We start from the raw sequence: 27,242 nt of genomic DNA, 5'->3' as shown, positions 1-27,242 counted from the left end.
ATCGTATATGAGAAAGGAGATTAGCAGCTATACTTAATGGAGTTAATGTGCAGGACGAAATCTAGAAAATACATTGTAAAAATCTCTTTGCTTGAAGGTTATAGACTGGATGTTTGTGTACGCTCCTCAAATTCATACGTTGAAATCCTAACCCCTAATGTGGTGATATCAGGAGGTGGGGCCTTTGGGAAGTATTTAGGTCATGAGGGAACCCTCCAATGGGATTAGTATCCTCATAAAAGGGATCCCAGAGAGCTCTCCCACCCCCTTCCATGTGAGGACACTGAGGAGACGACTATCTGTGAACCAGGATGTAGGCTCTCACCAGACACCAAATCTGCCAAGCACCCCGATCTTGAACTTCTAGCTTCCAGAATTGTGAAAAATAAATGTTTGTTATTTAACCCCCCCCAGGGTATGGTATTTTTGTTAAAGCAGCTCAGATAGACTAAGACAAAAGGGCTCTTAAAGCTCACCTACGTTAACTTTTAACTAATGAATAAGACTTCACTAGAGCATCAATGAAAACATGCCCATCTGGGTAACACAGAACTCACTAGGCCATCTGTGTAGTTTAGGGCAGCATCTAAGCTTAGAAAATTCTCCCTTTTATTGAACAAAATCCCATCCTCCTCCCTCTTAAATGTTTATTCATGGTCTAGTCTACGGAGCCACACAAACTAATTCTATATTTTTCTTTATAACAAATGTTTTAATATTTGGAGATGGGTTTCCATCTGACGTCTACATCTTCTCCTCTTAAAAAACATATTTGTGTGGTGGAGAGAGATGGGAGAGCAGTGGAAAGCGTTATTTTTGAATTTGGCCATTTCTTGGTTAAGTACTGAATCAAGAGATCCTATAAAGCTGGAGTTGTACAAATAAGAAGCCAGCATATTTAATGCCTTTCTGGCTCAAAGGAATTTTGACTGCTAGACTACTGATCAATGCTTTCCAAATTCACTAAGGAAATTTTCCGTATGTACTACTACTTTCGTGCTTGGACTAAATTCAATTCGGAAATCTTCCAAAATTTGCATAATTAACTTGTTAATCAGTTTTATTGGAGAATAAAGTCAGACAAGAAAGATGAAGATCCAGGCTAAGAGTTATAATCCAAGTACTGGATTTTTTTTCATTCCTTGACAATTTAGTCCTTGATTTCTCTCCAGATTTTGACGAAGCATTCTTTCTAAGAAACATCTTCTTAGGGGAACCCTCCTACACTGTTGGTGGGAATGCAAACTGGTGCAGCCACTCTGGAAAACAGTATGGAGGTTCCTGAAAAAGTTAAAAATAGAACCACTCTACAATCCAGCAATTGCACTACTAGGTATTTACCTAAAGGATACAGAAATACAGATTTGAAAGAGTACATGCTCCCTGATGCTTATAGCAGCTTTATTAACAATAGCCAAACTACGGAAAGAGTCCAAGTGTCCATCGACTGATGAATGGATAAAGAAGACGTGGTATATGTATATACAATGGAATATTACTCAGCCATCTAAAAGAACGAAATCTTGCCATTTGCAACAACATGGATAGAGCTACAGAGTATTATGTTAAGCAAAATAAGTCAGAGAAAGACAAATACTATATGATTTCACTCTTATGTGGAATTTAGGAAACAAACCAGATGAACATAAGGAAAGGGGGAAAAAAGAGAGAAGGAAGCAAACCATAAGAGCCTCTTAATGATAAAGAACAAACTGAGGATTGATGGAGGGAGGTAGGTTGGGGATAGGCTAAATGGGTGATGGGTTTTAAGCAGGGCACTTGGTATGATGGGCACTGGGTGTTATATGTAAGTGATGAATCACTAACTTCTACTTCTGAAACCATTACACTATATGTTAACTAACTAGAATTTAAATAAAAATCTGGAAGAAAAAAAAAAAAACATCTTCTTTACCACACTTGGCTCCCAATTTCAGAATAGCTGGATACTTTAAAAGAGCCATGCAACAGAAGAACAATTATTCTACCATCACACATGGGCCCCAAGCTCAAGTACTTAAATCACAAGGTAGAGCAGAGGTTCATCATAATCACCTGGAGGGCTTGCTAATTGCTCCAGCATTCCCAATACAAGGGATGGGGCCTACAAAGTTGCATTTTTAAGAAGTTCCTAGTGATACTGATATGGATAGTACTGGTCTAGTACTGTAACCCATTACAACTAGCAAAAGGAAAGGTGCATGGAGCCAAGTCTGGGGAAGGTCTTTCAAGTCTTTTCATGAAGGTTGACCTCTTCAGCTTTTGCATTGGCTAAGGCAGCTGACCATTCACCAGCCACCCAGGGCTACTGATACTGCCAATCATTTCACAGCTAATAGGACTCCTTTTTTATTTTTATTTTTTTAAAGATTTCATTTATTTATTTGACAGAGAGAAACACAGTGAGAGAGGGAACACAAGCAGGGGGAGTGGGAGAATGAGAAGCAGGGTTCCTGCGGAGCATGCAGCCCGATGCGGGGTTCGATCCCAGGACCCTGGGATCATGACCTGAGCTGAAGGCAGATGCTTAACGACTGAGACACCCAGGCGCCCCAGGACTCTTAAAAAAAGAAAAAAAAAAGATTTAATTAATTAATTAATTATTTTAGAGGGGAGGAGCCTTGGGAAGGAGAGGGAGAGAATCTCAAGCGGACTCTGCACCAGGGTGGAGCCCAACGTGGGGCTCGATCCCACAACCCTGAGATCATGGCCTGAGCTGAAACCAAGAGTCGGATGCTCCACTACCTGAGCCACCCAGGCTCCACCGATAGGACTCTTGTAAGATCACCTTTTGTGGAGTTGTGGAGAAGGCAAACGTTCCACGCACTCAGACTTCAGTAGGCATGGACAACAGAAAGAGTTTTCCATTGGAAAGCATTAAACTTCCCTCAGCAAATAACCGGAAGTGGCTTTCAAATGACCCTCTGATATCCCTTTCTGTACATTCCCTTTCAATGTCTGAAGAAGGTAGATCCCACAAATCCTGGGCATATGGGAACTACTGGAGTCTGACAGTGGCCCAGCACAATGTTGAAGTTTTGTTATATTTATTAAACAATTGTTATGCACAAAGATAGGTTTACGACCACTACATTTTATTTTAGATCTTTACATAGTTATTACTAGCAATTAAGAAGGCGGAGAGAGTTACTTGCTTTTGTTTTAATGAACCACCCCCCCTCCCCAACCCAGTTTTCTGATTCTGTCCAGCTCTCTTGCCAGTCATGCAGCCTGGGCCTCTCCCCGCATCTATCACCTCTTCTTTGGAGCACTGGCCGACAGATAGAGGTGCAGCAAAAAAATGAACTCTGAATTACACAATATGATCCCCCAAACAGACCAACCCACTGTGATGTGCAAGGCACATCAGGTGCTCTGGGGACCCCAAGCTGAATTCTCCTCCCGACAAAAGGGAATTGGGAAGATTGGCCAGACCTAACCGGGAGAGCAGAGCAAAGGGCAAGGGAGCAAACTTCCAAATGACTTTGTGTGTCTTCATTCTCGTAGCAGCCACTTCTCAGAAGGAAACTCAGAAGGAGTCTAGTTCCAGCCGAGAAAGGGCAAGAATGTTGGAGTCTGAGTCTTCCAGTGGTCTGACTTTAGGGAGAATATTCCACCCCTATGTGCACTGCTGTTGGGCTCGGAACACGACTGAGAAGTGGCGCATCTTGAACTGGGGGCCTTTTCCCCTTCTTTCCTCGCCCTCCCCCACCCGCCCCTTCATGTGATTGCCTGCTGCTTCTTCATTCCTCAAATACCACTGCCCCATGATCGCCCGTGCCTGGCCCTGACTACTTTCTTCACTTTCTTCTTTCCTTTTGCTCTCCCGAGTCTCCAAATTTCTTCCATTTCCTACTTGTGGATCAGACTTTCCCTTTTATCAAGAAGTAACAATTTGTGCTAATATCGGCCAAGCAGTTACCACGTATTAGACCTTTCATAGTCCTTACTTCACTTTATCCCCACCACATCTCTAGGAAGCAGGTACAACTACTCTCTCTATTTTTTTTTTTTAATAAGGAAACTGAGTTTCGGGCTAGTTAAGGAATCTATCCAAGATGGCTCAGCAAGGGGCAGAAATGGGGCTACCCCACGTTAGAGTCTTTGTTAACTGTTCTGTGTGTGGATTTTGTTTCTGAAGTGTCTTTTCACTTTAAAAGATCTTGTATGCCTGAAGAATTTTGAACTGGCAAAATTAACGGGGGGACTTTTTTTGGGTAAAAAACTGGGTGTCAGGTGTTGCTGGTGTTTCCAGACACCTGCCAGTGTTCCTGACTGTATCGACCCCAGGAGAACACAACGGGACATCAGCATTGCAGCCACATACTATGTACAGGCCCCCTTTCACCTGACAAACAGAAGGGGACCCCTCAGCACTCAGTAAAACAAAGAGCCGTTGCTGGGCGAGACAGTGGACTGGCGTGGCTGAACATGAATATTCAAGACCACGAGTCACAACTCCATGAATTTGAGGGTCTCCTCTATTTGTATTTAGCATTGTGTAGTTGTGAGACAACTTGCAATGATTAATTAATCCTTGGTGCCGAGGCAGAAGGTGAAATAATTTGTGCACAGTCACGCAGTTGGTCATTCTCAGGCGGTGAGTGAGTACTGGAGTGCTTCGTTTTCCAGAGACAGAAAGAAGATTGGACTTGACTTTCTGCTTTTGTGCCTGTGATCCAAGAGAGCCAACGCCCCCCGCCCCCCCCGCCAATCCCTGAAATTTTCTAAAAGGAGGGCAGGTGGCTGCCAGCTGGCCTTAATCTACACCCTCATGACATCATCCTCAATATCTCCAGTCCCTGGAAATTCCACCCACTGAGATCCCACACCCCCAGTGGGCCTGTGCCTTAGCCCCAAGGAGGCCACAGGAGCCCTCCCTGAAGCTCGGCTTCCTGGCTCGCTGGGTGGAAGAAGCACAGTCTGGTCCATATATTGCACGGGGCCGCTGGTGACTATTTCCCCTAGTGCAGTTTTAACTGAGGCTGTTCGCAGTAATACCTCCGTTATCTATCACAGTAGGAGGAAGGTGGGTCTCCAAATACGTGAATTGTCATGATACCTTACTTTAACTTTTTCGAGGCAGAAACTTCAAACAAACAAATGCAATGGAACCATTCTAAGGCATACTGCCTTTGCACAAAGAACTCCCCAAACTCTGTGGCTTATCACAGAAAAAGGGTTATTTCTCCCCGTGTGAGTTACGTGGCGCCTGTAGAGGGCGGTGGCTCAGCCCTGCTCCACGGTGTGGCTCTTTGAGTCTTCTTTTTAGGACTCAGGCTGAGACAGCAGCCCCTGTGTGAGACACACCATTCTCATGACCCACCCCAGGAGCTGGAGAGCTGGTAGAAATTTGGAATGCCGCTCAAAGCATCTGCTCGCCCTTGGCATCTGCACACCTGCTTATGCACCCTTGGCCAGTGCAAGCCATGTGCTGGCGCCCAGGCTGGGTGGGGATACGTTCTGCTCTCTGGGGAAGTCCCATGCAGTGGGCAGGGACGTTGAACTCTGGTCACTTCTCTGGTGGGGGACGGGTGGCAATAATTGGGGATTACGAGTTAATCTACCACATACACTTTCAAAAATTAATTACATATTTTCTAGCCTTCAAAGAATACTGGGAATGAGATCACTGTTTTGTTTTGTTTTTATGGCTCTGGGTCATCGTTGTTAACAATTCAGACTTTCCCTAAGGGATATGAGGATGTGAAAAGCTGTTTGACCAATACATAAATGACACTGGCCTGATAGTGCTCGGAATTCCTTATGGATGCTTTTCACAGTATGGTTTTTACCTCCTTTGCAAATATCACTTCTAGTTATTAAGTGCATTTGCCTCTCACAGCTCCACTTTCTTTCCTCTAATCTGCCAGAAAGATGGCTTGTTGAACCTTGTTAGATCTGTGTGTAAAGTAAGAGTGAAGACATGGGGGTCTCTCTCAAGTGCAGTATGTTGGATTTTGTGCATGGACGCTGTGACAAACGTTTGTGTGTAGATGCTTCACGGGGTTATTAGATTCCTCTTTGTTTTTGTCTGGTTGGTTGAGGGTGTGGGATAAATGAAGTTAGGAAAGAACTGGCTTTGGGTAAAGTTCCACAGGGAGAGCCCCTGCTTTGCCATTTTCCACATGTAACAAGAATTATTTTCTAGATAGTTGACTAAGCATTACGACTACCTGACACTTCTTGATCAATTCCATTTCCTTTTACTTTTTAAAAAAGATTTATTTATTTATTTGAGAGGGAGAGAGTGAGCACAAAAGCATGATGGGGGAGGGGCAGAGGGAAAGAATCTCAAGCAGACTCCCTGCCAAGCGAGGAACCCACCGTGAGGCTTGATCCCATAACCCATGAGATCACTACCTGAGCTGAAACCAAGAGTCGGATGCTCAACAAAAAGAGCCACCCAGGTTCCTCTGCCCCCCCCAATTTATTTTAATTGCCATACACATTATATTCAGCAATCTTTTGTAGAGCCGCTGAGTAAGGGACTTAGTTAGGCACTACTGGAGATAATGAATGAATGAATGAGAAAAGAGCCTGGCTTTCGATGGATGCTAGATATAATTCAGTTCCAGAATGTGGGCAACTGTCCTCTTTCTAAAGGTGGGGCAGACGGGACACTTTGAAAGGCTCAAGGACTCCCTAGAACGTGCACGATATTCACTTTGGGTATATACTACCTTGAACATCACGGTGGAGTCTGATGTTCATCTTTTTTGGATGAAAACAAACCCTTACAAGCCATTATTTGCTGGTCAAGATAGATGAAGTCAAATGTTTCCAACCTGGTTAGCGGATGACTATTTCTTAGCTAAACATAGTTATTCTCTGAAAGCCTGACCTTACGTTGATAATAATTGAACTGGGAATAAGATTTTTCATATGTTTAGGTGTTTTCTTGTATCTCAAATCCCATGAGAAGATACATTTGTTCTTTCGTAAATAAAATAACTCCTGTGTTCACAATGCATCCCAGTTCAGGAAAGACTGCATAAATTATCAAAATTGCTCTTCACCATAACTTAATAGGAAAGAAGAGCCAGTGTTTCTACTCCTTCTCTAATGCAACGCTACCCCCCACAGGAGGTTCATAAGGCTGAAGCTAAAACTCACTGCACACTCAGGTCTTCTGATTCTGCAGCTGGTGGGTTTTCCCCTAATAAATCAGTTCTTTTTCACTTTGCCTCGTTATTTTGTGAGTAATTTCCAGCTTGATTATCCATGGACATATATGTTAAAAAAATGAAAGACTAAGGTAATGTGCAAACAGGCAAAGAAAAAATGCATTTGCATGAGTTGTAAACTTTTCATTGCTACTTTTTTCTACAACTTAGGCGAACAGACTGTTTGTATTGTTTGTTTATTCTTTCTGCATAAACCCACTGACCTGTGAAAATACAAAGAAGAACATCCTTAGTAATAGGAATAGGGTGAGCTAATGTGTTAATGTTGTTTTCTAATAATTTTAGCAATACTATTATGTTGATCAGAGTATTCATAATAGAATCATAGGCTTAAAAATATGGGAAAACAACTTTTTGGTAAAAATATGTCTATGAGATAATTTGGATTGAATATCTTTTTTTTTTCAAGATTTTATTTATTTATTTGAGAGAGAGAGAGAGGACAAGTAAGGGGGAGAGGCAGAGGGAGAGGGAGCAGACTCCCCACTGAGCAGGGAGCCTGACGCGGGGCTCGATCCCAGGACCCTGAGATCATGACCCGAGCCAAAGGCAGATACTTTATCGACTGAGCCACCCAGGTGCCCCTTAAGTACTAATAACTTGAGGAGAGTCCTAAAGATAAGTTCATTTTAACATTTTCACGGTCTTTTTACAAACACACACTAGAAAGCTGGATTGATTGCACTGCTGAAAATGCATTTGTAGATGACATGAAACTTGATGAAATAAGAAAGGACTGCATGGTAGGGAGTGAGCCCCTTCTCAGGGGATGGCGGCCAGAAAACTGTAGTTTTCCAGGTAGGAGTCATGGGAGAGAAGGCAACAGGGTGGGATGGTTATTCCTGGAAGTTCACCTCACCTTGAGTCATGGGTTTGCCTGACCACGCAGATGAAGGAAGAGGCCAAAAAAACATTCCGTACAATGATGACAAGGTACAACGTTGCTTTATTTTGTCTCTGACGGCAACGATCTGTTTTCCTCCAGACACATTCTGAGCTCCTATAATTTCTGTTTCTATGTGTTGAAAGGAAAAAATACATTTTCATTTTTGACTGATGCAAAGACTCCTAACTTATTGGGCAAGGACTTCTCATTGTCTACCTCATCATTAGCTTTTTCATTTATAACAAGATCCTGATTTTATTTGAGTGGCAACGTGCCCAGCTTCAGGTGACATCACTTAGCTTCCCTTGTAGCTCTCTGTGCCCACATGACTGAATCTTTTCCAATGAGATGTAATGAAAAGGGTTGTATGAGACTTCTGGGAGTTTCTGTACAAGAGTGTGAGTGGCCTTCTGTCATATAACATGGTCAGAGCGTCATCAGTCATTCTTGGACCACAAGATGCTCTCACTGATGGAATGCTCCAAGGTGGAGCAGAGAGAGAAAAGAAGCCTGGGTCCCTAGTGACCACTGTCCCAGCCCTGCCAGCCTGACTTTGAATTTCTTTTACTTGAGGGAAAAAAACCTTTTGTAGCTAAGGCACTACTTTGATATCTGCTATGTGTAGTCAAATTTCCAATTACATTGGACGAACACTATTGTTTTTCCTATTCTATCACCATCCTAGATTTGAAATGTTAGGAAAACATGGCCTTTTAAATCAAACCAGAAGAATTTGGTTTATATTCAGAATAGGAAAAACAAACAAACAAACAAACCTGTGGTTAATGAGCGATTTAAAGACACAAAGAACTACACAAATAAATGTGTAATTACAAAGTATGGTCAGTGCTATGAAATCCATAGGGGCAAGTGAGAACATGATATTCTCTCAGCAGGCATTAAGTTCCAAACTAATATTTAAGGCAGTGTAAGGTTTCTGGGTCAATTAAAGAATGTTAGAAATCTCTCATTAGCTATGAAAATGAAAAACAGAAATGGATTCCTCTATTTTTTGGTAATTTCCCAGGATTCAAGGGGATTTTATTATGGTACAAATTGCTCTTTAGCTCCTTAAAAAAAAAAAAAAAGCCTTAAGTCTTTTATGTGGGCAATATACCAGTACTGTACCTGAGTCTTTTTTTTTTCTAGTATGAGTACTTTTATGTAACTGAAGGAAACTAAGCTACATATTTTGAAAATGAATCCATTGAGAAGATAATCGTGAATTTTAAAAGGCGATTTCTATAATCAATTGACTATTCCATCCACATTAAAACACTGATAATTGAAGACTTTAAAATTTTTTTTTTTATGTAGGGGTGCCTGGTAGCTCAGTCGGTTAATCGTCTGCCTTCAGCTCAGGTCATGACCCCAGGGTTCTGGGATCAAGACCCTTATCGGGCTCCCTGCTCAGCGGGGAGTCTGCTCCTCCCTCTCCCTCTGCCCCTCCCTCTGCTTGTGCTCCCTTGTGCTCTCTCTCTCTCTCTCCTGAATAAATAAAATCTTTTTTTTTTTTAGATTTATTTATTTGAGAGAGCGAGAATGAGAGAGAGAGAGTACATGAGAGGGGAGAGGGTCAGAGGGTGAAGCAGGCTCCTCGCTGAGCAGGAAGCCCGATGCGGGACTCGATCCCAGGACTCCGGGATCATGATCTGAGCCGAAGGCAGTCGTTTAACCAACTGAGCCACCCAGGTGCCCCCTGAATAAATAAAATCTTAAAAAATTTTTTTTTCGTACATAAAAAGAGCTAGCGTTGTTTCTGCATTTAGGTAGATATGGCTGGTGACCCACTCAGGGAAGTTCACCCAGGCAGCCTCTATCCTTCGTGTCCTGAAGGAATCCCTAGCGGTACATACTGAGGCTGTATTTCCAGATCAGACTGTGCAAAACTCAATGATAACAAAACCAACTCCTCTGCAGGAATGTTGGGGCCTATTTATTTATAAGAAAAACTTAATTATCTCTCTTCACCTGCAGATCTTTTCCTCTTTTCCGTCCTCACTCCTGCAAATATGACCTTTGTTTTTAGTTGAAAATAGGAATTCTGCCTTTACTTGGGTAGCAAAGTTTTCCTGAAAAATTCAAACTCCTAAAACTCAAGGTCCCTATGTGTTAAAAGAATTTTTAAATTTTTTTTGCATTGGTGTCGATTATGTGTCAGTTATACCTCAAATTAGGATTTTGTAAGGTCATATTAGTAGTAACTGACATACTACTCTTAGACGGTGAGACTGATTCCATAGCAATTACTAAAGGCTAATTCAAAGTTATCATTGATAACTAGCAAAGATGAGAAGGAAAAGAATATGAAATCCACAAACCAAAAGACCTTATTCAATTTGATTTATGTTTAACTACCATGAAATGGAAATTATTTGGTAAATTCAATTAGTCTAGCTTATGTTTCCCCAAACTGTTTCATGTCATGGCACACAAAGAAAATAATAATACCAGTTATGAACAGCACACAAGTCTGCTCACGGCTCAGAGGGGCTCTCATGATGCCAGACGTCCCAGCCATCCTGAGACTGATGAGGTAGAGACCTTGACACACCTATTATATAGATCTGTGACCCATTGTCAATGCAGAGTGACCGCTAGAGAGCCAAATTGGGCTATCAGGATTTTTATATCGATGTGGCTGTCTGCTCAAAAATGTTATGTAAAGATATTGAAAATAGAAGATTAAAAAAAATCAAAGGCTTAATTTCTATACTTGTAAGTATGTATTGTATATAGTGGTGTTTCTTAGAGTAATTAAAAAAAAAGGCAAGTAACTTGATTTGACATGTAAGAAGAATTAATTGGATGATCACTTAAATCTCCACCTCACAGAACCACAAAATCATAGAGGTCATAGACTCATAAACTCAAACTCATAGATTCATCAATCAGGAATAGACTTTAGAAATCTTTTTTTTTTTTCCCTTAAAGAGAGATGGGGAAGGGGGAGAGGGAGAGAGAGAATCTTAAGCAGACTCCATGCCCAGTGCAGAGCCAGACATGACCTGAGATCATGACCTAAGCCGAAATCAAGTCAGACCTTCACCAACTGAGCCACCCAGGCGCCCGACTTTAGAAATCATCTTATGTGACTTCTTTTAAAGTTGAGGAAACTGAGGCCTTGAGTGACTGATAGTACCATTTGTATCAAATTATACTGTACGAGGATTTCACATACCTTTTCTAATTCAAATCTTCCAGTAGTCCCTGGTGGCACTGCTGTTATCCCTATTTTTTCACAGGTGGAGCCAGAATCCGAGAGGCTAAATGGCTCACCCCAAATTGCTCTCTCTCAAAGTGGAGAAGGAAACCCGCACCTTGTACTTTCCTACTCCAGCGTGATCACATTTGAGCTCTCCATTGCATCTGATGCAAAACTAACCTCAGGCAGTTTCCTTCTAGTTCCACAAGTATTTTTATCTAAATCAATTCTGTCTCAGGTTAAGGGACTCGCTGAAATGATGAACTACATTTGTGTGATGAAGAAATGTCTTCTGCCTCACCACACCCACACACCTAAAATTTGTGAAATCCTTTCCAATATTCTTTTTTTTTTTAAAAGATTTTATTTATTTATTTGAGAGAGAGAGAATGAGAGATAGAGAGCACGAGAGGGAAGAGGGTCAGAGGGAGAAGCAGACTCCCCGCCGAGCAGGGAGCCCGATGCGGGACTCGATCCTGGGACTCCAGGATCATGACCTGAGCCGAAGGCAGTCGCTTAACCAACTGAGCCACCCAGGCGCCCTCCAATATTCTTTAGAGTGTGTGAACTCCTGAGGATTGAAAGCAGTAAGTCCCAGAATGAAGAACGAAAAATTAAATGTTTTCTGTGATCTACAAGTTGGTGGATCCATAGTTTTGATCTTAAAACATTTCCATCTCTTTTCTTTCTTTCTTCCTTCCTTCCTTCCTTCCTTCCTTCCTTCCTTTCTTTCTTTCTTCCTTTCTTTCTTTCTTTTTTTCTTTTTCTTTCTTTTTCTCTTTCTTTCTTTCTTTCTTTCTCTCTCTCTCTCTCTCTCTCTCTCTCTCTTTCTTTCTTTCTTTCTTTTAAAGTAAGTCTTGTATCCTCTACTCTGGAAATCAAACATCACTATTTAGCCATACATGCATCTACTCACAATATTCACATTTTATCAAATGGCTTGCTCTCCTCTCCAAAAAATATTTAGAAGGAAAAACTTTCTTCATAGATTCTCCTCCCTTTGAGAACTTTGGGATCCCATGACATCCTGGTTAGACCAGACATCTGTGCTTTCAAATACCTGTTCAGGGATCTCTATGCTTACTTAAAAAATGTTAAGTGGGTATCTTTTCTTTTTACTTTCTCTTCCTTCTCTTCATTCATTTGAATAAAAAATGTCCTATAATTCTCTTTTTAGAGCCCAATCTCTCCTTCCTTATGAGGTAAGTGTATAATAGCGAATTTGCAAATAACATGTTAAGGTAAACAAGTGGTGTGAAAAGTGAGAATGCATTTTCCCTAGTTCCACTGCTTCCGTTTTTCTGAGGAAAGACACAGATAAAGTTTCGGTGATCTTTCACACTGCCCTGACCACTCTGGGCAAGTGTAACTGGCATCGTGCTTCTCAGAGGAAATGCCAAATCGCCTTTACCTAGGTTAAGACTAGTTGGGGTTTGCTCTGGTCTCACAAATGGCAGTCATCTCAAGTTAATATGCTTTACCGTCGTATTTCTGTAAAATGTGGATGCCATTTCTTCGACATTGGATTGAGTTCGGTAGGAAATTACACATGGAGCTGGAGATGTCATTCTGTCTTTCCTGTAAATCCCGTCCGGTCCTTCCCACTCCCGGCCCATCATTCTCTGTCTCCCTTCCCCCCAAGCATGCACTTCTATTCTGTTTCTTCCCCTTCTCTTTTCCTGAATTCTCTTTTTCAGGAATCCTTTAGCTGTGCCATATAGGAAAGGGTATGAGCTTTTTAGGTTATAGATTCATATTGCATCGTGGATTGTTTTTTTTAGTCCAGGTTCATTCGGGTTAGTTTAGAGTGACCCTAAGAGAGGTATTAATAAGCCTCTACTGATTTCATTAATGAAATGCTTGCCATCACCTATGTGACAGGTCCTGTGAAAGTTACAAAGAGCATATTTCCTCCAGGAACTTATCATTGGTCTTTCATTTGTGGGTTGTAACTGGCAAAAGGAGAAAGAAGGCGTAACAAATACCTACCTAGAGTGGAACTCTCAAATGGCATCCTATAGCAAGAACGTACACTCCTAAGGAAATCACCAATAAAATGAGAAGGCAACCTACCAAATGGGAGAAAATGTTTGCAAATCATGTATCTGATAAGGGGCTAATATCCAAAAAATATAAAGAACTCATACAAGTCAATAGGAAAACACCACATAATTCAATTAAAAAATGGGCAGAGGATCTAAATAGACATTTTTAAAAAGAAGACATGCAGATGGCCAACAGACACATGAAAAGATGCTCAATAACATTAATCATGGGGGAAATGCAAATTAAAACCACAAGGAGATATCCCCTCACACCAGTCAGAATTGCCAGCATCAAAAAAACAGGAAATAAGTGTTGGTGAGGATATGGAGAAAATGGAAACATTGTGCACTGTTGCTGGGAATGTAAATTGGTGCAGCCACTATGGAAAACAGTATAGAAGTTCCTCAAAAATTCAGAAATAAAGCTACCTTGTGATCCAGCAACTCCACCTCTTTTTTTTTCTTTTTTTAAAGACTTTATTTATTTATTTGACAGAGAGACACAACACAAGCAGGGTGAGCAGCAGAGAGAGAGGGAGAGGCAGACTCCCCACTGAGCAGGAAGTCCGCTGCGGGTCTCGATGACACCACCCCGGGATGGTGACCTGAGCCAAAGACAGATGCTTAACCGACTGAGTCACACAGGTGTCCCAAGTTGTTGCGAATATCATGGATATTTACCCAAAAAACCTGAAAACACTAATTTGAAAAGACATGTGCATCCCTATGCTTATTGCAGCATTATTTACAATAGCCAAGATACGAAAAACAACCTAACCGTCCATTGATGGATGAATGGATAAAGAAAACGTTATATATATACGTGTGTGTACATACACACACACACACACACAATGGAATACTATTCAGACACAAAAAAGAACGAAATCTTGCCATTTGTGACAACATGGATGGAACTTGAGGGCATTATGCTAATTGAAGTAAGTCAGACAGAAAGACAAATACCATTATATCCTCACTTACGTGTGGAATCTAAACCAAACCAAACCAAAACAAACAAACATTCCCCCCACCTCAAAAAAATAAAACAAGCTCACAGATACAGATAACAAATTGGTGGTTGCCAGAGGGGAGGTGAGTGGTGGGAGAAATGGGTGCAGAAAGTCAAAAGGAACAAACTTCCAGTTATAGAACAAATAAATCATGGGGACGTAATGCATAGTATAGTGGCCATAGTTAATAATGCCGTATTGTATGTTTGGAAGTTCTCATCCCAAGAAAAAAAGAAAGAAATTTGTTTTGTTTTAAAGATTTATTTATTGGAGAGAAAGAGCATGAACGGTGGGAAGGGCAGAGGGACAGAATCTTTAGGCACAGAGCACAGAGCCCGACGCGGGGTTCGATCCCACGACCCCGAGGATCATGAACTGAGCTGAAACCAAGAGTCCAATGCTCAACCAACTGAGCCACCCGGGTGCCCCAAAAGAAAGAAATGTGTAACTGTGTGTGCTGATGGATGCTCACTAAACTTACCGTGGTGACCATTCTGCATTATATACAAATATCAAATTATTATGTTGTACAGCTAAAGCTAATACAGTGTTCTTTGTCAGTTACATAGCAGTGGGGTGGGGGGGGAAAGAATGTACACTCCTCACCGTGGTCAGCACCGCACAGGATCAGGCACAGAAACCTGGGCAAGAAGTCAAGAAACGCCATCACCTCAAGAGAAACAACTTGCGCCGCTGTCCTGGTGCAGAGACAGCTCCTTGCAAAAGAACAGGGCCTGCTGCTGGAGAAGGAGGGGGAGGTGGGTTTGGAAAGAAGTTCTGAACCGGAGTATCTGCTCTCCCACTAATTCGTGTGATTTCGAAGGCGACACCCTCTCGGGATCAGTAGTTCCTCATCTCTACCATGTAACAGCCCTACCTGTCTTCCAGAGTGTTCTTACTATCACATGATTTAAATTGGTGCACTACTTGATAAACATGAAAATGTCTTATAAAAATGAGGCACTCTAATACCTTGGTCTCTATTTACAGAAAAGAATCCATGTCATTATGTCAGGGGGAAAAGTGGGATTTATCCCACTTTTAGGGGATTATCACTGTCTCTAGGCCAGAAGGATCTGGAGGCTGTGTGTATCTCTTTTCTCCTTCTATGGCGGCATCTTCCTCACCCATCAGATCTGATCAATCACTTATCGTGCTACTTTTGTCATCTAAATTTTTATCAATTCTGTTTCCTTTCCTCTATTTCTTTCTTCGCTTCCATAGATCATGCCTTCATCCCTTTTCCAGATCATTGTAACAGCTTCTAATGGTCTTTCTGTCTCCTGTCTGCTTCCTCTTAAATTCATTTTCAATTCACTCAGGTACCACAGCAATCTTCTTAGATGCTACTAGCCTGCCTAACCATGTCTCTTCCCTACTCAAAGTCCAGTGCCTTCCCAGTCACGGCCCTCGTGTTGACAACTCCTTCTAGATTCAGTCACTTGCTGATTGTCCGATGTAGTACTGCCCAACCAACTCCACTCCCACAGGAATGGTGGAACCCTCTTTTGTTTGTTGAGAAATACAGACATCAGTGAAGCCTTTCTTAATCTCCCCCTGCCACTTGAACTTATTTTCCTTCCCCAGAAATTTTGTCTTCCTCCTCTAGACTCTAGTAATATCCTGTGCATTATCTCCACCTTTGAAATATCATTTCCCCCTCTAGAGCCCACTGGACTCTGGCACAGCATATGGGCTTGGGAAATGTTTGTGGAATAAGAGAATGGATGTCAAGATGGTAATGCACTAACTCCCTTATGGGTATTCCCGGAACCTAGATGTAAAATATTTTTAAAAATATATAGGCTATGTCACACTCTGGTCTTTTCAGCCATATCTAAACATCCAGTTAGTAATTGCCTAGGGCAAGATGTTTTCATATTTGCATGTCATCGTATCATATGAGAAAAATTAGGACATTTAAACGCCTTTGTCAAATAACATGTGATCTTTCATCTTTTAAAGCCTTTCCTTTTTCAATGAGCCTCAATGTCTCCAAGAGGTCGTTTCCATTCAGTAGATTAAAAAAAAAAAAAAAAGAAATGAAAGTTGTGACAGTCTGACTTTATTCCCAACCCATTTGAAAGCCGTTTTGTAGCTCCCAAGTTGGCCTTTCTGAGCACAGAGGCTCAGGTATTTGGATTCAGAAGCAGCCCCTCAGCCTTGCAGCATGGGGAAAATTCCCCAACAGATGTGCCCCGTGCTTTTCAAAGCCAGCCCCGGACACTAACAGGTATCCAGCTGCAGGTCTCAATCCTGGCTTACCTCACTGTGTTTTGGAAATAAATTAAAGCTTGCAAAAAGAAAGAAGACTGGAGTGTGGGAAGGTTCAGACCTGACAGGATTTTCTGTTTTCTCTCATTGTCCCACTTTTGCTCAGGATTTTGTTTCTGAGCCCCGCTCTGCAGAAACCTATACCAAGCATCCATCCCTCATCTTCTAGACAAGTGCTTTCAAAACTCACTGAACTGTCTGACTCTATGGGGTGGACTCCTCCATGTTGACATATTCTAGAAAGGGTTTCTGGCCCTCGTGCATTGGCAAACTTAACCTAGACATCTCAAACCAGATTTCTAGTCACCGACTTCAGACAGATGGCCGTGGCTTTTAGTGTTTAGCTTCTATGGTGTCATGCAGCAGGCCAGGGGGGAGATGCAGGACTGAAAAAAAGAACCCAATGGCTCAAAAAAGGCAAGGCAAGCCAAAAAACACATAAACAACCAGACAAAGCAAAACAAAAGCAGGTTGATTACTTCTCCCCCGTCCCAAATCGTTTTCTCAGGTTGTATAATATTTTAATTCCATGCATCTGGTATGAAATAAGAGTTCTGAGATAACATAGCCTCAGAGGAATCTGAACATGAGCAAAGGGAGCAAGAAGTTGAAAGTCAAAGTTGCCGTCTTATATTGCACAAAGCATGACAGGTAACGGATTCTCATTTCAAATGTGCCGAATTTGCCTTGATATCCCTGACATTCTGGCAGGGTATTAAGTGCTTCTGCAGGCCACTCTGTCCTTTGTGGTAAAAATGGGAAGCACATAACTTTAAAATCAGGGAATGGCTTAGTCATGAGGGAGAATCTTCTTGAATGGTCTTGAAGTACACCTAAGATGCCCACCCCCACGCTGAGAGTAGAGCTGAGACTTTTCCTGTCTATTTAATATAACATACTCTTGGAGATCAGAAACTGGATCAAGAAAGTCTCTTAACAGAATTATGCATATTTAATGACAGTTTCTGGCAGTAGAAATCCATTCATAGGACATGAGGTTGAGGTTGTTAAGAAGAAATGTATGAAACTTCCAAGCGATCGCTACCTTAGGGAATAAGCAGTTTTCAGGTAGGGTACCAGCATTTACCCAGCAAACCTCTAAGGAACCCCACTGTGTACCATGGGCTGTCAGGGATGCCCAGAAATCCAGGTATTTGTACCTGGTTTGCTAACTGATCTCTTTCCACCTGCAGACAGAAACCAAGGGAATGGGGCGCCTGGGTGGCTCAGTAGTTAAGCATCTGGCTTCGGCTCAGGTCATGGTCCCAGGGTCCTGGGATCGAGTCCTGCATTGGGCTCTCTGCTCCACGGGAAACCTGCTTTTCCCTCTCCCACTCCCCCTGCTTGTGTTCCCACTCTCGCTGTCTCTCTCTCTCTGTCAAAGAAAGAAAGAAAAAGAAAGAAAGAAAGAAAGAAAGAAAGAAAGAAAGAAAGAAAGAAAGAAAGAAAGAAAGAAAGAAAGAAAAAAAGAAAGAAAGAAAGAAAAAAAGAAAGAAAGAAAGGAAGGAAGAAAGAAAGAAAGAAAGAAAAGAAACTGAGGGAACGCCCAGAAAGGCCCAACTCAAGGGCTTCACTCTCTCCCAAGGGCACAGGTGCTCTTAAAGATGTGCACAATGCAAGTCAGAGATGCTGATAATATAAACTTACATTTATTGAGCCCATAGCGTGTGCCAGGAACAGTGCAGGAACGCCCCACGGAACAGAGGAGGTAGGACTATTTTCCCCATTTTCAGCTGAAGAACTGAGGAGGAGAGGTCAAATAGCTTTTCCAAGGTTATGTGACCAGTTACTGCAAGGTCAACTCAGGTAATCATGAAGTAGGACATCACAATGCCTCCCTGGGATGGCCACATTGGACAGGTCTTCTACCATCTCACCAGATTTCCTGACAGTTACCATTCTATGTCTTGCTTCTGTGGTTGATTCCTCTGAGACACTGGTATCAAAATCGGAAAATACCTCCACCTCACTGCTCTAAATGAATAGGAATTAGTGAATACTAGTGAATCACATATCAAACATCCCTAGAAAAAGGAAATATCCTCAAGTATCCGCATTCTGGGGCTCCAACCTCAGTGATTTTATGTTTGTCAAAGGATTACCTTAAAATGCAACCCACTTTAGCCTGGAGAATGTGGCTAATGGATTATATCCTGCCACCTTCCTCGGCCAAATGTACTAAAGCACAGGGTGTCCTGCTCATCACGGCTATTAATAAACATGAATAGCAGGCTGCAAAGAGAGTTTGAATGTCCTCTGATGTGCGGTATTAATGGTAATCAGCTATTTTTAATTTAAATTGCAAATGATACTCAGGATCATGGAGTTTATATAAAGTATAAACAAAATGAGTTCTGGTAGCATGTCTGATGAAAGGTAACAGCGTTTACTTTCTGATCCTCTACACCGTTTGAATAAGTCCTTAGATGATGCCTTCCTTATGAGCTACAAGATGAATTTATGCAGGAGCCTTCACTGATACCTACATGGACAGTTGCTTACAGTCTTTACACCAAACAGAAAATGGGTGCCGTGCCAACCAGAAAACCAGGAGGTCTAGGGAGATGATATATACAAAATACCTGGGCATAAATACTATAAAAAATCATGATGGAGTCAAATTGATGGAGGGTTCTATTAGCTAAGTCGTTTTCCCCCTCAAGAGAGTGAGGTACTAGCAACAGCATGCGGGGCTCGCACCAGTTCTTCTTGGAAAAGGGTGGTCGTGTTGTTCCCTGACAGGTTGCATGTGTTTTTCCAATTGGCTCTATTTAATTGGAACCTTCATCCTAGCTAAGCCAGTTTCATGGATTTTAAATTAATAGATACATAAGGCTAGAGTCATACTTCGTGTATTGTGGTATTCGAGGGGCTATTTGCCTTTTTCTGATCCAGGAACTGTTCCCTATTTTTGTAAATGGCTCTGAATTTTGGCTTTGGAGGAATCATTTCTCTCCCTTTGGTATATGCCATGAACTTCCAGGGATATTCATACTTCCCTCACCTCCCCCATAGGGTGCCCTCTCTGGAGCGCATGCTTTTTCCCTTCTCCTCAACAAGAGTGATCATTTTGAAGACTGACCATTGACTGAAGCCAGATCATTCAGAAACATCCTTCAGAGGCTTTGTTGTTAGAGCTTAGAGAAAGCCAGTGCTCTGTCGTCCATTGACTTAAGACTGTGAGGATGAGACGCTGGAGCTCTAGCAGCCACATTGTAAACATGAGAGCATAAACATGCCTAAACATAGCACTCTCCACAGCAGGCAGAGCCAAGAGAAGGAGGCAAGAAACACAGCAGGTGATTTTAACTGAGCTCCAGGATAAGCCCTCAGTGAGCAGTAGACCCTAGAAGTATTATTTGTAAGACCAATTATTCCCTTGTTGTCTAATGCAATTTGGGCCGATTGGTTTTTTTTTTTCCATTTCAACCCAAAACTTTTTAATGGATATGTATGATTATATAATAACACACATGTATATTATCATATACTATATATCATATATATGTATATGTCAAACTTTAATTTAAAAAACAGCTTGCTTTTGTTTAAAATAATCCTTACGAAGTCTACTATTATTTCACTTCCAATCAGCACATTTCTATCTGAATTATTTAAAATTTTTTTCACTTAAGTCTTAATTAATTATGAATGGTGACTTTGTGTTTAGGACAACTTAAAAATATAGTTCCTGTTAAATAGGTATGACATCAATTGTATAATTGTAACACATTCATTTCATAGGCCTGCAAAGTTCGTAATCTTGCTAACCTCGACAGATTGCCTTTGGATACTGTTATCCTGTCTCATTTCTCTTAAGTCTTCAAAAAAGTGGTGAAATAAAATCTTATAATTCACTCATTTGTCGAGGAAATGCAGTTCATGACATATGGAAGACCAAGCCGAGCTCACCAAGGTTGAAGTTTGAACTGGTAATAAAATTGATACGAGCAAAAAGGAATGCAATAGTCCTGCTTTTCTGGCAATTGTTTCTATGTATTATAAAACTTCAATGACTGCTGATGCTTCTAGAAATATATTCCTATTCTTCAGAGTTGGCATCTTCAAGTGCACTAGATTCTTGTTTCTTATGGCATACAAGTAATTCCCATAAAGACCGAGTTAATAGTAAGTCACCCAGAAGTTGACCATGCATGATTTAGTGAAAATAGCTATTGTGTATCTCTTAATTAAGGAGTTTCTCAAAGAGTCATTTGGCTCTAAAGATGTAATATTGTATGACAGACATTTAAACAAATCATTTGTAAATGCTTCCTGAATTTTTCAATTTTCATCTGGTCCTTGGAGATTGCCTATTTAATTAGGAGCTACTTCCTGGAAGAACTGCAAGTAAGCAAACGTAAGTGTTCGATAATTTGAAAGGTACATTATCAAGTATACTCAGCCTCCAGATGAACGTCGATCACGTAGCTCTCACTAAAGTCATTAACAGAAGATTTTACTAACCCATCAATAGCTTCCTTCTCATTCCCTTTCCATGTCACAGTTTTTGTCATCATTGTAACTGCTGAGTGTAAAACTCCCTTAAGTGGGGGAAAAATAGTCAACTTCACAACGGAACCTTGCAAATATTTTCTCCTGGTCTGTTTTTGCCTTTTAACTTTATCTATGGAGTTTTAAGCTATACACAACCAGCCTTTGATTTTAGCATTCCAGACTGGGGGTAAAAATAACCACATTCTTTTCAACTCGGTTTGGTTTTGGAACAAATGGCCCAAGGGCCCTCAGAGTTAGGTTGTACCACTCTCCACAGCCCAGTACAATCCTGAACTCACTGGGATTATGGGTATCAGTGATCAGGGTTTTCAACAGCTTCTGCACAAAACCAAGCATGGAGAAGACTGTGGTAGAAACAGTAAGAGCCAGGAGAGTGTTCTTAATCACTTGACCAATTGGGATTCTAATCGGTGATTTTCTTAGTATTAGTACTTCCAGATTAATCCATTTCCATATCTAAATCTTGGTTGTACTCACAAATATTCGAAACAGTAGTAAATCTATGATATCTAGTCATCCACTTTCTTCTTGCATATTTTTTTTTCCATTTTCTTACTGTAGAACGCATTTAAAGATCACACAATGCACTCTTTTTCCGAGGGTAGTGAAAGCACAAACTTCTTTCTGTTTATGAGCAGACTTTTCTAACAGTTATTAATAGCAGTAAAGTATTTGTTGTTATCTTGAAAAAAAAGGAGTTAGTGACCTGTTTTTCATAATGCTAATGAATCTATTCTATTCATATTGCTGTCCGTTTTTCCTTTTCTCAAAGAATTGAAGGTTGTGGTTTTTTTCCCCTCTAAATACTGAAAATTCTTTTAAGGTTCAATGAAGCTTAAAGTTTTCTCATATGTCTATTTTGAAACATTTATTTTAAGACAGAATGACTTGTTTCCTTAAAAGACCCTGGGGCAAAAAAAGACTTTTTAATAAAAAGATATAAAGTTTGAGGTTATATGGTGACTGAAGAATAATTCTGTAATCTAAATGGATATGTTGTTTCATCTAAAGGCTCCTTTCTCAATGTTCTTGAGTGGAGTAGCAGTGACTTCGTGAATACTCTTGCTTCCTAACCCCTAACTTGTTCACCTTGGAGGCCCAGCAAGCTAGAAATTATCCTGTCGTAGGTTATTTGCTGGCAAGTGAGTCTCAGCTCTTCAGCTAAAGAGTGCCACTGCCATTAAGGATGTGAATTCCCGTGCTTGGCAGCAAAGCGTTCCCTTGGTAGAGGAATGGTGGTGTGTTTAATCAGCTTAGAACTGCTTCTTTTTCCTGTGGTGACACCAAGCTGTGGAACCACCACCCAGCAGAAACAAAACAAAAGGCCTTCTTGGTAATTACAGGGAAAGAGAAAGAAAAGGTGTGGGTTATAATGTGCCTGTGTTTAAAAATTGATTCCAGAATAAAAAATATGTCTAAGATGACATTAAGATATAGGGTCCCCGTTGGGCTCTCTCTTAGTCACAGTGCAATGGACTTTTCAGCTTCCATATTAATTACTGTAATCACAACTTTGAGGCAAACACATGTATTGACTAAGAAGGATTTTTGGGGGGAATATAATATGAACAAGTTTTGGGGGGGAAATAATATGATCTTAAAAAATGAGAAATCATTTTTTTTTTTCCCCCACCAGTAGGAGCCAACACTCAATGGGTTGGGTTGGAAAGGGAGGAGAGGCTGATGGTGGCTTGGGTGAGCATTTGTCATGAGGACAAAACTATCTTCCGAGCTTATTGTGGGCAGAGTGCCTTATTGGTGGGGAAAGGGAAGTTAAAAAGGAATACTGTTATTAAGGAGGGACCGATATATTTGGAAGCTCTTCCTTTACACACATATGAAGATAAAATAGCTTTTTAAAGATCAACACTTACAAAGCTCCATGGGACAACCTGAGGAGAGAGCATAGACATGAGGTAGGCTTGTTGATTGAGAAGTCAGTTTCGAGGGGTATTTGGGCAGCTTAATGGGTAAGAACACAAGCTCAAGAAGACCTGGATTTAATTTTCAAATCTGTTTCTTGCGTCCTGAGCATTCTTCTTCATTCCCTTGTCAGTTTTCTCTTCTGCAAAATGGGATAATAATCATGCTGATCGCCTCATACCATTCTTGTGGGGATTACAGAATTGGTACAGGTGTCAAAGTGCTCATATTCTGCCTGGCACCCAGGAGACCCTCAACAAGTGCCTTGTCCTTTTCTCGCTCTGTTCCACTCCTTCTGAGCAGCTACTTATGTGGGATACCAACAGCTTCAACCTCTTTGGAAAATACAGTTGTCTAATCTGATACATTGGTCCAAGGGGATAGAAAGTGTTAATTTAGGTATGGGTTAATGTCACTATTGAGGTTTAGTTAGATATCTCTCTAGAAGATAAAGGAACCAGATTAGGTGTCCATAAGCGACCTGTGACTCTCTAGAGTCATGACCTATGAACTCTAGAAAGAGGTACAATTCATTCAAATGGTTCATCTGGTTACTTGAGTAGGGGACAAACAATGAAATCTGTAGAGAACCTCTAAAAACAGTTTTAAGCAGTTATTCTGATTGTGATTTCATCAACAACAAGTTAAGGCAGAATAGGCATAGCCCATGTAATAATAACAAAATTTTAGTTTTCTGGAGACTTCAATTTTCTCCTTTGTAATAAGGGGTGGTGGTTATATTTAACTGTCTCTAAGATTCATTTTAGCAATGAGTCTCTAAGAGCAGCAGACTGAGCCTTCCCAACGGTCCATTATGTCTCAGATTCTATACAGACTGTGGTTCTGACTACCAATAAATGTGTGTCAAGTAGAATGAATGTATACGGAGAGTCAGTCTTAGACATGTCTGCTTTTTCTGTCTGCTCAGAGTGCTTGATGGTCAAGTGTCTTTTTTTTTTTAAGATTTTATTTATTTATTTGACAGAGAGAGACACAGCAAGAGAGGGAACACAAGCAGGGGGAGTGGGAGAGGGACAAGCAGGCCTCCCGCGGAGCAGGGAGCCCGACGTGGGGCTCGATCCCAGGGCCCTGGGACCATGACCTGAATCGAAGGCAGACGCTTAACGACTGAGCCACCCAGGCGCCCCATTGGGCAAGTGTCTTGATGAGCCTTATGCTCAGACACAACTCCTACACTTGGTGTCAGCAGTAGGGCAGAATGAATGGGGTTGAGAGTCTAGCAAGACTCCTCAAACTCTAGCTCTCCTGGGTTGGAGGGAAAAGCAGAGTGCCTGCTGCAATCATAAACTGAATGTATTTACTGCCCTTATTTCATCTCTCTTTTGGTCTTTCCCTGAAGTAGAAAAATGAACCCAAATCACCAGACAGTACTGTTAATGAACTGATAATGTGTGGCAACCAGCCCCCAACACAGTCCCGTGATTCTCACCTCCTGGTATTGACACTTTCATATCATTCCCTCCCACACTAAATAGGGCAGACCCAGGGACCAATGGCATATGGTGGAAATGATGGTGTCACTTGTGGCAACCAGCCCCCAACACAGTCCCGTGATTCTCACCTCCTGGTATTTACACTTTCATATCATTCCCTCCCACACTAAATAGGGCAGACCCAGGAACCAATGGCATATGGTGGAAATGATGGTGTCACTTCTGAGGCTAGGCCCTAACAATAATTGTTGCTCTGCCTTGATGTCTTAGATCACCTGCTCTGGAGAGAGTAGCTGCCATGTTGTGAGGACACTGGAGTAGCTCCATGGTGAGGACCCCATGGCAAGGAACGGAAGCTTCTCATCAACAGCCAGGACTAATGTGCCAGCCATGTGAGTGAGCCATCTTGGAAGAGGACCCTCCAACCCCAGTCAATCCCTCAGACGACTGCAGTCCTGGTCATCGTCTTGGACTGCAATGTCATGAACAACCTGAACCAGAACTTCTCAGCTAAACTGCTCTCAAATTCCCGACCCACAGAAACTATACAAGACAATCGATGTTTATTATTCTTTTAAGCCATTTACATCTAGAGTCATTTTTAGTGCAATGATAGATAAGTAATACAGGACGCTCCTAAAAGATTGATTCTATGAGTGACTGAAGTGACCTTTCAGTTTGGTTGTGACAGTGTTAACTGCTAATCATTTATGAGAATAGAGAGTAGAGGGGTCCTGAAGTTTTGTAGCTATACCAGTGACAGTTCAAAGGCATTTTCTGATGGCTTTTTCAGAAGATCCTCCCTTCTTTCTCCCTTTCATATATGTAAGCGCACTTTTAGATCCAGCACAGTGGCTTATAACAAGCATGGCTTTGGGAAATCTCCCAAGCTGGGCTCCAATGTGGGCTCTATGGCATGCTAGCTCTTAGAACTTGCACAAGTTAAACTTTCTGGACCTCAGCTTCCCCAAGAATAAACTGATGCCATAGTACACACCTCATGGGTATTGTGAGGGTTAAATAACCTAATATATGTGAAGTTTTTTGGAGAAGAGCCAACACATAGAAAACTCCCCATATTATCATTTTTATTACCAATTTATTTTCACGACTTAATATTTTAACCGTGTCATAGTTTCTTCTTTTTTCATGATCCATGAATTCATTTATGCCGTTCACTTAGTCAACTAAGATATTTTCCTAATTGAATCTGGAACCTGAGACAAACAAGGAAGGACTATCTGAGAGAGCCACTGTGGCTCATCGGCTGTCCTGCCTGGCTTCCTCCCTGCCCTCTCCAGTGGGCACCTCTCAGTACTGACAGCTCAAAGGCCATGCCATGTTGTCCTATGCCCTACCCACTCCCAGACCTAAAAGGCACCCTGTCTCAGGGTACGTGGATATGACTCTGTCTTCTAAGAGTTGTAGATCTGAAAGTTGGATTTTTAAAGGAAAACCTTAGAGAGCAAGCATTCCAGGGTTCAAGTCAGAGTTTACCAGGATATAATTAAGGAAAGCCGAGTATTGTTAGAAGAAAATGAAGAGTCGCCTCAGTTTCAAAGCCCAATACTAAATTGACTAACTTTTGACAATTTGGTCTTTTTCCACTGTCTTTTTCAGTGTGACAAAGGAAATCAGAATCCACTTCTGTCTGTAAGATCCTTCATTCCCATTCCTGTTTGGGTGGTGGTGGGAGAATTATGGAATCCCAGCCAATCACGACGGTCCTATCTTATAGGGATTGTTGAGCTGGGGATTTAGTGTGGTTCAGAATATTAGCATATTTGTGCGCTCAGCCATTCTATTTGAATTCAGTGGGGGGAGGGGGAGCAGAGTAGAGTAGAACAGCAGGTGGTTTCATCAAAATCTCCCTGAAACTCTACACTCCTCATTTTTAAGGTTAGGAGGCAATGTGCCAAAGGTCACGTGGGGGCAAAGGGCAAGAAGACTGAAAAGGGTTAGAGGAAGATAGAGACCGTGCAGTTGGACATAAAAGAGTTCCTGGAAAGCAGGAAACTGGCTGGATACACCACATTTTTATTATTTAGCTTTACTCATTTACATTATTTCGCTGAAATAAGCAAGACTACCCTCCCTTTAGTTTTACCGCATTATCCTGGGGGGGAGGGTGTTTAATCAAACTATTTACAAATTCCCTCTTTCTCAGTTCCCTTATCCTCATCTCTCTCTGCCCACCCCAGAGAAACACACACAGATTCTGCTACCCAAGCATCATTTTTCATCACGCATTTTTCCTGCAATTTTTTTTAAAGATTTTATTCATTCATCTGAGATGCAGAGATACAGAGAGAGAGAGAGAGAGAGAGAGAGAGAGAGAGAGCATGAGCCGGGAGAGAGGCAGAGGGAGAGGGAGAAGCAGGCTTCCCGCGGAGCCGGGAGCCCGATGCGGGACTCGATCCCAGGACCCCGGGATCAGGACCTGAGCCGAAGGCAGACGCTTAACCGACTGAGCCACCCAGGCGCCCTTTTCCTGCAATTTTAAAGGAAAGGAAACACATGTGTGCCCATGCTATGCGGGTGGGAGCCACAGGATGAGCATCTCATTCAGTTTTAAGCCTTCAAATCTGTACGGACAATGGTTGTTTGTTTTTCATTTAATTGATCCATCCATCCTTCTGTCTACTCTCTGCTTACTTAGGAACATGTGGAGAAATCCATCCTTTCGAGACACCTGCAATCGTTTTTTTTTTTTTTTTTTTTTTTTTTTTTTTTTTGT

The 27,242-nt window shown here is 41.6% G+C and overlaps 1 protein-coding gene across 9 annotated transcripts in view; it reads right to left on the bottom strand.

Annotated features, from left to right (window-relative positions):
• SULF1 (sulfatase 1) overlaps positions 1-27,242 on the bottom strand; it is a 175,419-nt gene that overhangs the window by 93,812 nt on the left and 54,365 nt on the right. For 3 of the 9 annotated variants that reach the window (XM_073892863.1, XM_073892860.1, XM_073892862.1), the window contains one exon: positions 8,047-8,202. The exons of the other annotated variants lie outside the window; for them this stretch is intronic. The gene's annotated coding sequence lies outside the window, so the exon portion shown is untranslated. The remainder of the gene's footprint in view (positions 1-8,046; positions 8,203-27,242) is intronic. 9 annotated transcript variants of the gene reach the window in all.

This window comes from Callorhinus ursinus, unplaced genomic scaffold (assembly GCF_003265705.2).
Source record: "Callorhinus ursinus isolate GAN/ISIS: 27379988/994484 unplaced genomic scaffold, GSC_fseal_2.0 scaffold5, whole genome shotgun sequence".
Classification (NCBI taxonomy): Eukaryota; Metazoa; Chordata; class Mammalia; order Carnivora; family Otariidae; genus Callorhinus; species Callorhinus ursinus.
The sequence above is the reverse complement of the archived record's forward strand: the minus strand, read 5'-3'. Positions and strand labels throughout refer to the sequence as shown.